A 13,737-nucleotide genomic window follows, 5' to 3' on the forward strand; every position below is an offset into this window, starting at 1 on the left:
CTGTGAGGCCCATTAAAACTTCAAGAAACTTTGGAGTATCAATTTAATTTCAAGTTCTTGACAAGTTTTTTTGAAAACACTCTCTCAGGGACCAAATCTGATTTTCAAAAACTCCTTAGAGGGTCATTAAAGTCCAAGTGTTGTGTCTCCTGGCACAGAGGGAAATAGTGGCAACCAGGAAAAGATTCAAAAAGACATTTCTGCTGAGGAGCAGCTCCTCTACCAGCCCAGCAGGGCTGAGGGCATAGCCTGCAGGCACTGAGGCGACAGGAGCCAGGCACAGACAGGCTGAAGGCAATCAGGACTGGGCAGATATTGAGCTGAGACTTCACTTAGGGAAACACATTCACAGCTCTGGACATGGTGAGTCTGTGGGTGCAGGGCAATGTCCCCTGTGCTCCTAGAGAGATCTGCTGGTGCCAGCACAGCCCACAGCCTGGGCCCTGGGCACGGTCACAGGAACAGGGCAGGATGGGTCCTGCTGCCTGGGATGGCTGCAGGAACTGAAGCTGGGACTGCAGCCAGGTCTTGCCCAGGGCTGTCCTACAGAGCAGCCCTTGCAGCCCTCAGGGCTCTTGGCCAGCCCAGAGCATGTGCCACCTGCCAGGGGCAGCTCTCAGCGTGCCTGGCAGCTCCCCATGCACTGTGGGGAGAAATTGGAGGTGGAAGGAGCAATCCCCATCAGGGCAAATTTCTCCTGCTGTGCAGATGGTGCTGCATGGCCAGGGCTGCTCTCAGCTTTCTCCTCAAGGGAAGGGAAAGGGGCTGTCAGGTGTGTCTATGTCACTGGGACTCCTGCACTGTCCCACTGGGCATCAGCAGATCTGCCTCAGATCTCCCTCACAAAGTGCCTCCTCACCCTCCTCTGCCTACAGACAGCAGCAGCAGCACCTTGGCTTGCAGCATCTCAGTCTGAGTTGCCCTTAAAGCCCTGCTGGCAGGGAGATGACCCTGGGCAGTGCCCTATGCTAGGAGGGGTGTGCAGGGCAGAGCTGAGCCCCCAGGGCTGGGCTGGGCTCTGGCAGCACTGGCAGGGACAAGGCTTGGATGAAAAGAAACAGCACCCAGTAGGCAGAACTCCAGGCAGACAGACAGACCAGCACTGCATATACCTCCCTGTTCAGCAACACAGGAAATGAGAGAAGAGTTTAGGCAGACTGCTTTTGAATCTGGGGTCTTCAAAAAGTCCACTTTTTTTTTTCAAGCACGTTGTAATTGTGATCACCCTGAATAAGAGGGAGGTGTAATGAGCACAGGGCAGCTGTGTAGGACCAACAGGTCTTACTGCCCTGCACCACTGGAAATCCTATTTCCAACTGGTATCCCCACAGTTCAGGTTGAGAGCAGTGACGAAGATGAGAAAGCAACTCAGCAGAACAAAATTGAATTAAAAAAAAAAAAAAAGCTTTTAGTTAAGTACCCCCACAGTAAGAGAAGTGGTTTTAAGAGAATTCCTAGTATGTTTGTACAGGATTGACTCAAGGAAAGCTATTACAGCTTTTTAATGTCTTCTTTCAACAGTCCACAATGGCCATATTGAAGAAATGTCCAACAGCAGCTCCATTAGCCACTTCCTCCTGCTGCCATTGGCAGACACACGGCAGCTGCAGCTCCTGCACTTCTGCCTCTTCCTGGGCATCTCCCTGGCTGCCCTCCTGGGCAACGGCCTCATCATCAGCGCCGTAGCCTGCAGCCACCACCTGCACACCCCCATGTTCTTCTTCCTGCTCAACCTGGCTCTCACTGACCTGGGCTGCATCTGCACCACTGTCCCTAAAGCCATGTACAATTCCCTCTGGGACACCAGGAACATCTCCTACTATGGATGTGCCGCGCAAAATTTTTTCTTTATGTTCTTCATTGGTGCAGAGTATTTCCTCCTGACCATCATGTACTACGACTGTTACGTGTCCATCTGCAAACCCCTGCACTACGGGACCCTCCTGGGCAGCAGAACTTGTGCCCACATTGCAGCAGCTGCCTGGGCAGTGGCTTTCTCAATGCTCTGCTGCACACGGCCAATACATTTTCCCTGCCCCTGTGCCATGGCAATGCCCTGGGCCAGTTCTTCTGTGAGGTTACCCAGATCCTCAAACTCTCCTGCTCACACTCCAACCTCAGGGAACTTGGGCTTCTTGCTGTTAGTTGCTGTTTAGCACTTGGGTGTTTTGTGTTCATTGTTTTCTCCTCTGTGTAGATCTTCAGGGCTGTGCTGAGGATCCCCTCTGCGCAGGGACAGAACAAAGCCTTTTCCACCTGCCTCCCTCACCTGGCCGTGGTCTCCCTCTTTATCAGCACTGGCACATTTGCCTACCTGAAGCCCCCCTCCATCTCCTCCCCATCCCTGGATCTGGCACTGTCAGTTCGGTATTCAGTGATGCCTCCAGCCCTGAACCCTCTCATCTACAGCCTGAGGAACAAAGAGCTCAAGGCTGCAGTGTGCACACTGATGACTGTCTGCTTTCAGGAACATTAAACTGCTGGCCAATTTCTGGAAATCACATTTAATAAAATTCATTTTTGATACTTCTTTTTGGTTTGGTTCTGGGGTTATTTGTCCTTTGTTTTAGTTTTATAATATTTTCAATAAAAATAGCCACTCTGTGTTCCATTGCTCATTTCTCCTCCTCCCCTGTGGCCACAAAATATCTCAATGAAGGGTTGCAGTCTTCATGGCTTAAGGACACTGAAGGATTTCTCTCCCAGCAAAGTTTTCTCCAGAGACGCCCCTTTTGTTCCCTTTTCTGGTGCTGCAGCAGCAATGTCTGTGTGCAGAGCTGGGGCAGATCAGTGCTGGCACAGCAGCTGTGCCACCAGCAGCAGCAGCAGCACTTGGTGTTGCCAGTGCTGCTCCCGTGCCACTGCCCCGCTACCCTCCTGCCCCTAGTGTTGCTGCAGGGCCTGAGTGCTCTCGGGGTCGAGCACAGCCCTGGGGGTGCCAGTGCCGGGGCTGTAGCAGGGACAGGCCATGGGCACTGCTGGGGCAGCGCTGACGCCTCAGGGCAGGGCCTGGGGGCTCCAGGCTCCTTGTCCCGGCTCTCCAGAACACTTGGCCAGGGCAGTGATGAGCAAACCCCCGTTAGCAGCCCCAGACTGTCCATGGGCAGGCTGGAGGCAAATAGCATGGCTGGTGCTCTACAAGGTCCCTGCAATGGGGAGACCCTGGCAAGGAGCAGCAGAGCAGGGGCTGATTCATCCCCACTGCGCTGGACAGCCCAGGGCATTGTTCCAGACCGTCCTCATGCACCTGCCAACAACATCCCTCCACTGCAGCCCTTGCGTCTCCGCAGCTCACACAGGTGCCACATCCTTGCAGGCACAGACACAGCAGCACTGGCTCAGAAGCCACTGTTTGCACTGCACATAGAAGGCATCAGCACCCCCATGGTGCTGCTGTGGGGAGATGGAGCTGAGTGAGCAAGTGAGCACAAATGCCATCAGCCCCTGGGGCTAGCAAGGGCTGGAGGACAGGAGGGAAACCACTCATGGCCTCTTGCAGTCAGCCAGAATGTTTGTTCCCATGAGCTGTGGGTTTCCTGTCCCCCTGAAGACACTGTTGTTCAGACCCAGGCCTGCATGGCATCCACCCCTAAACTGCCCTGAGCATTTCCTTTGCTTCACCTTTGCTTTCTTTACTCTTCCTTCTCCAGAATCAGAATAATCCAGGCTGGAAATTACCTTGGAGACCATCAAGTCCAACCTGTGCCATGACACCACCATGTCTTACTTGAGCTTCCCCTTCTCTAGGGTAAACAACCTCTGCTTCCTCAGCCACTCCTCACAGGACTTGTGTTCCAGAGCCCCCACCAGTCTTGTTGCTCTTCTCTGGACACACAACAGCCCCTCCATGTCCTTCCTAAATTGGGGTGCAAAGAACTGGACACAGCACTTGAGGTGCTGTCCAACCAGCCTCGAACACAGGGGAAGAATCACTGCCCTGGTCCTGCTAGCCACACCATTCCTGATCCAGGCCAGGTACCATTGGCCTTCTTGGCCACATGGGCACACTGCTGGCTCATGTCCACCCTGCTGTCCATCAGTGCCCACAGGTCCCTTTCTGCCTGGCTGCTGTCCAATGACTCTGTCCACAGCCTGTAGCACTGCAGGAATTGTGGCTGAAGGGAAGAACCCAGCACTTAGTCCTGTTAAACCTCACCTTGTTGGATTTGGACCCTGGGTCTGTGGGAGTCCAGGGTTTTTCCCTGGCTCTTTTGGGGGTGCAAAAACCCTCCTGGCAGACCCCTCAGAGACCCCCGAGTGCTTCCCAGGAGCTGCAGGGGCTGGATTTGGCTCCTTGGGAAAATCTGCCCACGTTGAGAGAAGAGACACAGAAAATAATGATGAGTAGAGTGTAAATTAGAATGTTAGAATGTAGTATAAGTAGTTTTTTAGATTGTTTATATTAAGGGCCATGTGGCCAAAATGGAGGACCCTGGGTGTGGTGGACTTCTTCCTTCTTCTTCTTCATGTCATCCATGCTGAAGTTGCACCCTGGGAACCACAGATTGGATGGGAAAGAACTGGACATTGTAAAGAGGTTGCATGGCATTGGGGAAAATTTGTAAATATTGTATACGTAGTTTAGGGTATAAAGACCTTGGCTCAGCCCTCTCAGGAGACCATTCTGCTATGGTCGACCTGCAGAGTGGACCTGTGCCGGGCTGGCAGAAACTTTTTTAAGATAAGATAAATAAACAGCCCCAAAACAACACAAGGTCGTCTCGAGCTGCTTTCTTGTCGGCGCCTCCGAGAGAACCAGACTTTTTACCACCTCCATGCCCTCTCTGGGGAGGTCTCAAGCCTGAAGAGACCCTCGGAGACGGGACAGGGTCCAGCCTGTCCAGGTCCCTCTGAGGAGCCCTCCAACACTATAGCATTTCAACACTCTCAGCCACCTTGGTGCCACCAGGATTCCATAAGGGCCTAAAATGTCACACTGTTCTCCATGATTCCATGAGTGCCACAGGTGTCCCTCTTGTTCCATGAGACTGCTTTGTGCCACAAAGTCCCTTGAACCCTTGGGCCCTGCAGTGTCACAGTGGATCCTTGGTTCCATGAGGTCCTGCAGTGAAGCAATGACTTCCTTGGTTCCAAAGTGTCACAATGACCTCTTGGTCCCAAGGGGCACCACAGTATAAAACATGTTTCCTTCATTCCATGAGTCTCTGAGGAGAAGCACTGGCCCCTTGGTTCCTTGGGGCCCTGCAGTGTCGCAATGGCCCCATCATTACACTGGGTCCTGCACTGTCACAATGCTCTGCATGGTTCCACAAGGCCTTGCAGTGTCACAGTGACTTCTTGGTTCTATGAGGCCTCCAAGTGCTGCCATAAATTCCTTGGTGCTGCAGTGTCACAGTGGAGCCCTGGTTACACAAGATCCTGCAGTGTCACCAGGGTCCCTTGCTTCCATGGGGGACCAGAGCGTCACAATTTTTCCCTTTGTTCCAAGAGTCCTTGCAGTGGAACAATGGCCCCTTGCTTCCATTGGGCCCCAGGCTCTCACAGAGCTCTCCTTGGCTCCACAGTGTCACAATGGCTCCTTGATTCCACAAGGCCCTGCAGTGTCAAAGTGGCCTCTGTGGTTCCACCAGGACCCAAAGTGTCACAATGGATTCCTTACTTCCATGTAGCCCCACAGTGTCACAGTGTCATCTTGGCTCTGTGGTGCCATGTCGTACACAGTGTCACTATGGTCCTCTCACTTCCACGAGTCTCCACAGTGTCATAATGGCCCCTTGCTTCCCCAGGGCCCTAAAGTTTCACAATCATCACAGAATCACCCATGCTGGAAAAGACCATTGAGAGCATCTAGTCCAACTTGACCTAACACCAGCTTGTCACTCAGACCATGTCACTCAGTGCCACATCCAGTCTATACTGAAACATTTCCAGGGACAATAACTCACCCACCTCCCTGGGCAGCCCATTCCAATGACCAATCACTCTTTTTGTGAAGAATATTCCCCAGTGTCCAGCCTAAATACACTGTGGTGCAGCTTAAGGCTGTGTCCTCTTGACCTCTTGCTGTTCCCTGGGAGAAGAGCCTGAGCCCCCCTGGCTGCACCTTCCTGTCAGGGAGCTGTAGAGAGTGATGAGGTCTCCCCCAAGCCTCCTCTTCTCCAGGATAAACATCCTCAGCTCCCTCAGCTGCTTCTCACAAGACTTGTGTTCCAGACCCCTCACTAACCTTTTTGTCCTTCTCTCAACACGCTCCAGCCCCTCCAAGTCCTTCCTAAATTTCAGGGGCCCAGAACTGGATACAGCACTCAAGGTACTGCCCAACCTGTGCTGAGCACAGGGGAAGAATCACTGCCCTGGTCCTACTGGCCACACCATTCCTGATCCATTGGACTCACATGGGTTAGATGAGGGAAATGGTTGGGAGGGGGGTGGGGAGAAAGTGTTATTGATTGTAAGCCATGGAGGGTCTTGATTTTCATATCTCTTCAAACTGCATTACAAGGTGCTAGGAGCCAATATAAATTAGACATTGATTTTATCATTCTATAAAAATAAAAAGAAAACCTTACAGGACAAAACACTTCCCTCTGTTTTCAATATTGTATATTTACTTTGAATACACTTCTGACTTCTGTCTAATTAACCACAGAAGAATTGAAAACTCAAATCTTTCCCAGGGCCTTTTCTTGTTTGGGTGTTTTGAACAAATATTTATGAGTTTTCCCAACTGAATTCCTGAACTGAAGAGGTCAAGAAAGAAGAGTTCAATTTTAAGTTTGTCATGGATGTAGTGTTGGCCAAATTGCTAGTGAACCCACTAGAATTATTTATTCATTTCCTGTTGTGAGATAGGATTAGCAGGAAGGCAAACAGGCTCCAATTTTAAAGGGCACAAAGAAAAACTATTTGTAGAAACTACAAGAAAAGAAACAACCTTAAAATAGAACTTTCAGAATGCTTCTCTTCCCCCCACAACTTCTTTTCTTTCAACTGATAACGTACAGAAACAGATCAGTCAATTTGACATCTCTAAAAAAAGCCTTTCACCAATTGACTTGGATGATGAGAACTTCTCTTCAGTCTATGGAGATTTCTCCACAAGAAAACAGTTTTCTCCTGTCTCTGTCACAGTGGATCAGTGATACTAGGGAGAATGTAAATCTGATCACTGTGTAAAAATTCCTTCCTCGATTTACAGTTTTCCCATAGGCTTTATTGGGACTTTATCAACCTATGGGGCACACTTTCAGGGTTATAATAATTCAAACAAAAGCTGTCTTCATCTTTGAAAACAGGGGTCTTTCTTCTTCTCTTCCCTGGGGGACAGAAGCGATCTTCATCTCTTTCCTCTCTATTCAAATTTCTCATGGGATCACAGCCATTTCAACACCTGCTTCCTTTAGCACAAATGTCTCTGCTCATGTCTACAGTTAAAACACTTAAACCACCCCATAATGCATTTTCTATGAGTTATAAGAAAACAAGAGTCTCTTCTCCACAGCTTAAAAAAGGAAAATTTCAGTCCACGACCCATCTCCTTCTGTCATCTGAGACCTGACTTTTCCTTTTTTCTGACCTTGGTGTTTGCATGCTGCTTCTGTGCCTATCTTCATCTCGGTCCTCTTCTTTCACTCAGGAGAGAGAACAAAGTGTCTGCAAGTCACATTCTGGGCAGTGAAAGTATTCATATTTTGCCTAGGCCTGCAGATAGTCATTCGGTCTTTCCTGGGCTGCAGCTCAGAGCTATTTTACAATGGAAACTTTTTCGGCAGCTGCTCTGGGGGCCGGGGGCAGGATAGCAAAAGGGCAGGGGCTGCTCTGGGAGGGGGTCAGGATCTCAACAGCCAGGCTAAAACTCAGAGGCTGCACCCATGGGCTGATAGCTCCCCCTCCCCCTTGTGCAGTGGTTTCTGGAAAAACTCATCAGGGGCATTCCAACCACACCATGGGCCAGTCTGGCCACTCTGGGGGGAGAGAGAAGCAGCCAGGATCTCTGCAGCTGATGGCCCTGCCTAGCAATCCCCCTCCCTCAAGTTACTCAAAATATGGAAGAGGACAGAAACAGAAGAAACAGAAGACACACAGACAAAAAAGACACAGAGATGCTCACACACAGCTATGAACTCCTGGATTCCAGTGGTGTTCAGATAGAAATTCCAGAGGAGGTAGGGTCAAATGTGTGTTTGCCTAGTGGTCTGTCTTAAATTCTCCTTGGTCTTCCTGGGTCCTTCCCCCCAGGGGGGACTTTCAGTCATTTGGTCACTCAGGAACTGGGTTGGGGCTCCAGCGCTGGGTGTGGAGCATTGCCTTTGGTGTGACACAGATCCCAGCAGAAGGCAGGGAATGTACAATGGACTGAGCATGTGCTCTGTGTTTTAAGCCCCTGGGCCTTTGTGGGCCTCCCCCCAGGTGGGTATTGTGATTGCTCGGGCAATCAGAGCCCGGGTCAGCACCAGCCCACTGTGTGACTGACTGACAGCTCATCCCGAGGTGTCTGGGACATTGATCTCATCCAGCCTCTGGCAGCGACCATGGTGACACTGCAGAATCTCATGGAACCATGGGTCAGTTGTGACAATGTGGGTACAAGGACACCACAGTGACACTGTGGAACCTCATGAAACCATGGGTCAGTTGTGTCAAGGAGAGCCGCAGATCCAAGGACACCATGGAGACACTATGGAACCTCATGGAACCAAAGAGACCGTTTTTGACACTCTTGTGCCTCATGGATTCAGGGGCACCATTGTGACTCCAGACCCCTATGGAACCAAGGGTCAAGGATGAAGCTGTGGGGCAGTGGAACCAAGGAGCCATGGTGACACTGAAACAGTGGAATTAAATTCAAAATTAAAGAGTGAAGGGTACATACAGGAGGATGTACATAGGGTACATACAATACAGGATGCTTTAACTAGAAGAGACCTGACAAGATTCTGTGTTTCACATTCGCTGTCTTTGCAAGAACCAGAGGACAGAGCAAGGCTACAGGATAAGATAGGGAGCCAAGAATGCCCAAACAGGGTGGAAGAGCCAGGCCCCTTCCAGTTAAGGGGGATTCCTTAGACCCTTGAGCCAGCAAAAATTGGTGTCAAGGTCTGGAAAGTGACCAAAGATTAATACACACTCGCAAAGAAGGCGAGGTAAAAAGTTCAATTGAGAAGACTGCTTACTTCATCTCAGGCGACCACCAGAGAGATCAACAAGGGGAGGTGCGCAGTCACAACGAGGCATGGAGTTAATTTTAATATGAAGCGGGGACAGGCAGGGTTAGGAAACGAATATGTATTAGGCATATTGTGCAATCCTAGCTTTTAGAGAATAAAAAGAGAGGTGCAAGTTGCCGAACGTGTGCATATTTTTGGAGGAGCTATCCCCCATGCACCTCAGTGCTGCATAAAATACATACCTATAGCTTACTGTGTAGGTTATAGAGTTTTTTCATGCATCAGTTTGGGTGACCCCTCTGCTCCCCTGATATTTTGGCATGCCCCCTTTGCCTACCTCAGAGATGGAGCTGGTGCAGAATGCTGTCTTCACTGACCACACAGACCAATGTGCCTTGGTGTACCTGCACTGCAGGTAGCTCTGGGCTCCCTCCCACCTCTGAAGCCCTTACCTGGAGTTTTGTGGTACCCCCTGAATGTTGGGGTGCCCTCCGACAGCCCCCTTGCTGCCAAGGGCTATCTGTGTCCATGTTGACTGGGATGACACAACGGTGGCCATCATCTTCTCCCAGCCAATCATAGTGAGTCAGCACACTTGGGTGCCCCAAACATCACCTGGATATGCCCGAAAATCACCTGGGTGCCCCCCAAAATCACCTGGGTACACCTGGCTACCCCTTGGACAACTGGATCACCCAACACCCCTGTGGCTCCTCAAAACTGGTGTCCCTACATCCTCATTGCTTTGACTGGGTAGACCTGGTTTCCATAAATCCCTAATGATTTTACTGAATATACCTCATGTCCCTAAATTCCTATTTATTTTAAAAGTGTAGACCCGGTATCTTGTTTATCCCCATTTATCTTTATTTATCACTCCCAGTGGTCCCAGTTTAAACAGTAACCTTTCCAGATCAAGCCCTATTAATTGGCAGACGTGGTGTTCCTCAATCGCCATTGACTTCAGTGGGAAGACTGATGTCCCAAAATTTTTGGCCCTAAAAATCCCAATTTTGGGCTCAGAATACTTAGCTTTTGGGCTGAAAACAGACATTTTTTGGGCTTACCTGGAGTCACAGCTCCAGCATGGGCCACAGTTGTGGGATCAGGCATTAGGGCTTGGCTCCAGGAATTCATCCAGAACTTCCAGAGAGTCAGCACTGGGAGTTGAAATTCCCGGAATTAAGCCCAAGATTATCTCCAAATTCATCAAATTTGTCCTCATTTTAGCCCCAAATCTCTGCAAAATTCCCATTGATTTTAATGGGTAGACCTGGTTTCCCTAAATCTGTCATGACTTCAATGGGGTAGATGTAATTTAGTCCCTAAATCCCTATTGATTTTTAATAGGGTAGACCTGGTGTCCCTACATCCTTATTGATTTTGTATGGTAGACCTGGTTTCCAAAAAAAATCCTTATTGAGAGATTAATATTGCAAGAGATGGGGTAACTGAGAGACACTGTAAAATACAGTTTATTTCTTTTTTGCAACAGCCTCATAGAAGGGTAAGAATTTAACGGTGTTACATCCAAAGCCATGGTATCAGAAGCCACCTAATTCTTAATTATAATGCCTTTTGTTAATTTTTTAGTCAAAGGAATACTTCTATGAAGTTTGCTAGCATCTTTTTACACCAATCATTTAATGCTTTGCTTCTCAGATGCAATACCTCATTTTTCAACCAATCATATAACGCTTCACAATTGTACAGTGATACAGCTTAAACTTCTAGCAAAGTTCTAATGGGTTCTAACAGGTTCTATTGCTAAACTTGAAAATCTTTTACTATCTTACTTAACAAACTGCATTGCTTACATAATACATATCTCTGTTTGCTTAATACATACTTCTCCTTAAACCAAACACATATATTGTTTTTTAATGTCTATTTTACTTTTAATGCTCTAATTCTCCAAGCCTTCTTCAAGGTATTAGGTGAAACCTTGTTTCCATCTCTATTTCTGTGCCTGTATGCACAAAGAACTGAGAGCTATTCGTGCTTGCATTTCCCACACCATTGTCATCTCTGCCTCCAATTTCCTGCTCTAACTGGAACCAGGGTACACTTTCTCAGTCGTGTCCCTCAGTGGGACCCATGAACAGTTTCAGAAACTTTGGAATTTGATTATGACTGAATTCTTGAGAGGTTTCCTAACAAACCATGGTTCCACATTGATTTCTCTCTGGTCTAGTGCACTTCATTCAGAAGGTTTCTTCTTATAGTTATGGAGAATCATGTCAAAGACCTTCTTATTTTAATGGGTGTATTTTATTACTGTTCTCTTTAGGGCAATGGCGATTGCAACATTCTGTGATTTATCTTTGTGAGAAATAGATTTGTAAAGGATTCTCAAAGCCTGACTGAAAGCTCACACTGTCTTGTACATCTGTATGCAAACACTGAGATAAGGTGTGCTGACTTAGGAAAAATGGAATCGAGAAAACATTGTTGAGAGAGAGATTGAACTAGGAACGATTTTCAAATGAGAGCCTTGCAAAAAGACCAGATATTTTTGAGAATTGGAACTGGGAAAGATGAATTGTGGCAAGACCCATGGGGTAAAATAAAAGGTGATTGCTGTTAGAAGTATTAGCACCATTGTGTGGCAAAAGGCAATAGGCTGAAAAGCATTTATAAGGTTTTGTAACCAGAAAAGAACTTGGCTTCTGATAGAATGGCATTGAGTTTTACATGTCTTATGTTTCACCCTTCAACAAGATGGAAAATTGAATAAAATCTTTTAAAATGCCTCTAAGTTGCCCCATCTCGGTGGAGCTGGGTTTTTTCCAACAGCGCTGAATCCCTGGGCATCAGTCCCTGAGAGGGAGCTGAAGGAAAGCTTCCCAAGAACTCAGTCATATTCAAACTCCAAAGTTTCTTGAAATTTTAATGGGTCCCACTGAGGGTTTGACTCGGAAAGTGTCCCAAATTTCCAGTTAGAGCACAGCACTGGTGGCGCTGATGACTAGTGGAGAAAAGCGAGGGAAAGGTTTCTCTGTTGCTGAGCAAACCTGGATGTGTTTCAGATTTGCAAAGGACCAAGGCCTGAACCCCAGCCCCTGGCAAGGCACATCCTGTTCTGCTAAATGCTTTAACTTCTTCCTATGTATCTATAAGAAGGAGCTAGGCTTAGCATAAGATAAAAGAAGCTCAAAAGAGGCTCCTTGCCTTTCTTAAAGATTGTAGTTTATTTCATGGTGGTCCCAGGCCAAAAGAGAAAGAGAGTCTCAGATCTTGGCCTTTTCTAGGAAAGGGTCAGGGAGGGGATATTTGGCTCTCTGCTAATAGGATAGGGACAGGAGGGAAGAGTTAAGACCTTCCTTATACCTCTGGTATCAGATTACAACATCTCACCGTTTTCTGTTTATTAAGTGAGGGCAAGATATTAAATTTATTTTGATTGGAATTATGATTTTGCCCACCATTTGTAATTGGTGGGAGAATAAGATTGTTCTATGTTTTTAATTTCTATGTGATTGACTACAGAGGTAGAAGGAATGATACCATTAATAGCTTTGAAAACTAAGTGATGCAGGATTCCAAATGCCATTATTACAAGGAAAATAATAATAAAGAATAACAAAATTGTTTTAACTATAGAAGTCCACCACCCTGAGAACCCCCGGCCTTTGAACAGTTCTTTGAACCAAACTTCTGATTTTTGCTTCACTTGTCCGATCAATCTGTCCATGTTTCGGAGGGCAGCGTGGACATTAGGAGCTTTTGAGGTCAGATTCATACAGCAAAGTCCTTCAAATTCCTGGCATTCATGTCCATGCAGTAGCAGAAGAAAATCTATAGCAGCACAATGTTGGAATGTGGCCTGCCTGGTAATTTCCTCATCTTCTAGGAGAGAACTGATGGCAGTTGATGTTAAGTTTGCCTGTTTAACCACCCAACACTCTAGGTGGCCTAATTCACCTAGAGCTTTGGCTGCTGCAACCCACGAAAGAAACACGGACACAGCTATTCTTTTTTATTTGGCCCAATAGAAAATATCAGCATTACAGTTTGGATCCAAATTGTCTGCACTTCTCTTTTGTATTTTGTCAGTCAATTTGTTTTTGTGAGTCCAATCACTAATTAAAGTTTTGTTGGGTGCTAACAGGGACAACCGCCTGAAGGTACATGGCCCTCCTAGAAGCTAAGAAGGAATCCCTGCCCATGTCCAGTCTCCACAAATTAAAACAATCCCTTAGGGAGACTTTTGGGACTTGAATACATTGGAGTGCCCATTGCAATACGGTTTCAAATATTACACCAATATTTGGCCATAAATCCTCTACGAAATTGTCGTATGAGATGGAACTCATTAGTGTTAGTAGGTTTTGGGACGATATTAAAATGAATGCAGTATTGTGCTGGGTAGGAACCCAATAACTCCAATTCTTGGTGTTCCTGAGCTGCTTTGGGCAACTTTGACAGCAACTCCTCTATGGGGGTTTTACACATTGCAGCTTGCTGCCTAGGATTTTTATCATTGGGCTTTTGTATTTCAAAGATGGCTGAATATTCTCCAGCCTTCAATGGGATTTCTACCAAACAGGTGGACATAAGATTTTTTGCTGCTTCACTGGACAGACATATGTTTTCCTGTTGGAGCATC

General features: G+C 47.5%; 1 pseudogene across 1 annotated transcript; it reads left to right on the forward strand.

Moving 5' to 3' along the window:
- Positions 1 to 351: 351 nt before the first annotated feature.
- LOC306815992 (olfactory receptor 14A16-like) lies at positions 352 to 2,476 on the forward strand (annotated as a pseudogene). Its single transcript, XR_013777882.1, has 2 exons — positions 352 to 363; positions 1,522 to 2,476. The product of XR_013777882.1 is annotated as an olfactory receptor 14A16-like (transcript).
- The last annotated feature ends 11,261 nt before the right edge of the window (positions 2,477 to 13,737 follow it).

The sequence above is a fragment of the Erithacus rubecula genome (genome assembly GCF_903797595.1).
Source record: "Erithacus rubecula genome assembly, contig: scaffold_323_arrow_ctg1, whole genome shotgun sequence".
In the NCBI taxonomy this organism is placed as follows: Eukaryota; Metazoa; Chordata; class Aves; order Passeriformes; family Muscicapidae; genus Erithacus; species Erithacus rubecula.